The sequence below is a fragment of the Mus caroli genome, unplaced genomic scaffold (genome assembly GCF_978045245.1).
Source record: "Mus caroli unplaced genomic scaffold, Mus_caroli_1 scaffold_5, whole genome shotgun sequence".
In the NCBI taxonomy this organism is placed as follows: domain Eukaryota; kingdom Metazoa; phylum Chordata; class Mammalia; order Rodentia; family Muridae; genus Mus; species Mus caroli.
Window position 1 is genome coordinate 131,710,537 of NW_028227260.1, and position 3,058 is coordinate 131,713,594.

Sequence of the window (3,058 nt, forward strand, 5' to 3'; positions counted from 1 at the left end):
TGTCTTCCTCATGTGTCAGGCAATTTCCCACCCCCAAGTGCTGAGAGGAGGGGTCTGTATCTCAGGGGCAGGGTAGAGTACTGTTCATCCCTTAGCAGATAGGCAGCTAGTTTGAAGTGTGCTTATCCAGGGCTAATGGACCCTCAGCTGCTGCCTTGAAACTTCCTGGCAATATCTGCTGGAGGTGGGGACCCAGGAGAATGGGACACCTCAGTAGTGTGAGATGACACCACCAGGTCAGTAGCCACACCCTTCTGCACCGTGATGCTGAGGGCATAAAAATGTTGCTGCTGTCCATGAAAGGGCTAGGCTGACCCAAGTGTGTAGCAGGCTAAGCTTGGGAACAGTGTCCAGGCTTAGATAGAATCACACACAGACTCTAAGCTCAAGGTTAAGATCTTAATTTACTGCCACAGAGTTTATTTTTTGAAGTAAGAATTCAAGATGTTCTTTTATAGAGAAAATGCTGATTTTTCTCAGGGAAGAGTTCTCCCAGCATTCATGAAGATATTTATAAAGTGGAGTAGCACACAGATTATACAATCATCCTCTGACTACTGATCATCATCCTCTTCCTCCTCCTCATACTCCTCTTCCTCCATCTTCTCTTCCTCCATCTTCTCTTCCTCCTCTTCCTCCTCTTCCTCTACCTCCCCCTCCTCTGTTTTCTCCTCCTCCTCCGCTTCCTCCTCTTCCTCCATCTTCTCTTCCTCTTGTCCCTCCTCTTCCATCACAATGTTTTCAGTTATATATATGGCTGAGAGGGCAGCTTTCTGGGTAGATCTGCATCCCTGGTATAGAGACACCATAGAGCCATATCTAAGGTAACATGGTGGGCATGGTAAGCTGGTGGGCTCATTCTCAGCCACTTCCATCTCAACATCAGCTGATAGACAATCTGTATCATTATCTGAAGAGCATTCTTTATGTGGGATATGTGTCTCCTGAGATGGACTTCTGTCTGGGGTATTTACAGGAATGTTTCTCTTTTTAGATGTTCTCAAAGGCCCCATGGAGTGGTTACCTGCAGGCGTTGGTTTGTTGGTAAATGCCTGCTCAGGCATAATGCCATCTTCCTTGGCCATTGTCTGTATTCTGGACTCCAAAGTACTAAACATCCCTCAAGACAGTCTAGATTGCCTATCCTTACAGGACAGGCATCCCACAAGTTGTGGCCACTGAGTGCTAGCTAGCCTCAGTAGCGAGCCAACAAGTCATTATCCTCTTTGTTTGTCATATGATGTCACAAGGTGGCCCACAGTCAGTCTGGAGAAGGAGCCTGTCTTAATGTAGGGGAGTAGTCAGAAAGTGGAAAAAATTGAGCAGATTTCCAGAATAGACTCCTGTGTTCTGATAGACACGTGGGACCTACCCTGCATCCGTTGAGAAACAGATACTGTTTCTTCTCCCACTCCTCAAGGAGAGGAGGGAACAGCAGAGGTCTGTTTCTTTCAACTCTGTTTTGCCCAAGGGCCAGCCTGAAGTTAGTCAAACTTCAGCAATACTTAGACTGCTCAGCTAAGATAGGCTGCTAGAGGACTCTACCTTCCAGGCCACATGGTCTAGCCTTGCTTTCACCACCTACCTGTCCCACTACACACCCCTTTCTTGGTTTAGCATTGCTCTCTTCCCACTGCTCCTGCTGGCTGGTTGTGACTGTTCACATAGGTCCTAATAAAGAATGTGTTTCACTACAAGGTGGACAGGATGTCCCCAGAGTAGTGCTATGCCCAAGTAGGACAAACTGAGTGTATTTTATTCTAAACACTTAAGTGATTAAAGGGCCACACATCCTTTGGATTTCCATGTGCACCTCTGTTTGCCACCAAATCTTGTCCTGGGGAGCACAATAGAATTGCCGCTGGCTTCTCCAAACATGACATTTTTCTGTTCCCTGACACACTTGATTTTGAGGCACGATTTAACCACATTCGCTTATCCTGAGTAAAGATCCTACTTGCTCAGCCCAAATGACTATAGGAATTCAAAGATGAGAGGTACCAGGGTGCATCTGATGATCAGATGAGTGGGGTCTGTGTGTGTATGTGGGTGTGTTTGTTAGGTAGGAGGCCCAACAGAAAGACACCCTCCACCACAGGTGAGTGACACAGAATTAAGTTATCTCATCTATAGTATCAATCTATGTAGAAAGATACAAGCTTTATATTGGAAACCCACAACCCAGGACTAAAGGGTCCTTTGCCCCTCTCCCCATTGTGTGGTCCACTTTAGCCTCTCTGAGTGGCAGCCCTTTGTTTCAAGCCCATGTGGTATAGGGGAAGGGGGTAGTGCAAAGAAGACTTTTCCCCCATTTATCTCAAAGAAGGAAATGAGGGCCTGAAGAAAATCCTATGCAGGTGTCTTTCAACCCAAGGTCTCTCTAGAGAGTAGGCATAGCCCAGGTCTAGAGTCAGGCTTGCTCCATTGTGATGGGACTTTTACATACTTCCTAAGCCCTCATCCCAGAACTGTGATTCTGGGACGGGTGAGATGCCTCAGAATGTACAGCCAAGCTTGACAGAGCCATGTTCTCTAGACTGAACCAACATAGTGGTGGAAGGAGTCTATCCATGTGTTTCAAGCCCTGCACTTAGAAGGTAAGAAATGAAGCAGAGTCCACTGGAACGATGTCCCTGGGGGAGGATTACATTTGGTAGATTTTCCTTAAGCAAACTTTGTCCCTTGCTAACACAGCAATATCCTTTTTTTTTTAATTCCTTGTTTTTTTCTTTTTAAAAGTATTTCTAATTGGAATAGAGTTACATCACTTCTCTCCTCCCTGTCATCCTTCCCAGTCATCTTCCCTGCAGCCCCTCAGTTACCCCCTCTCCAGACCCTTGCAGCTACCTTCCCTTGAACCATTTCCAGCCTTACCACTATCAAATTGATAACCACTTTTGTTTAATTATAATTCTTATGTCCACTTAGGCATGCTGAATATAGAGATCAAGGTGCCCAGAATAAATAATGATTGAATGTTCAGCCCTCAACAGGACATTTATACCATCCCAACTAAGCCTCTGGAGACAAGGGCAGGGACATTGAGGAAAGGCAGCAG

At 45.9% G+C, this 3,058-nt stretch overlaps 1 pseudogene; it reads right to left on the reverse strand.

The window, feature by feature from the left end:
* Positions 1 to 419: 419 nt before the first annotated feature.
* On the reverse strand, positions 420 to 1,127 carry LOC147004805 (uncharacterized; annotated as a pseudogene).
* Positions 1,128 to 3,058: the final 1,931 nt, after the last annotated feature.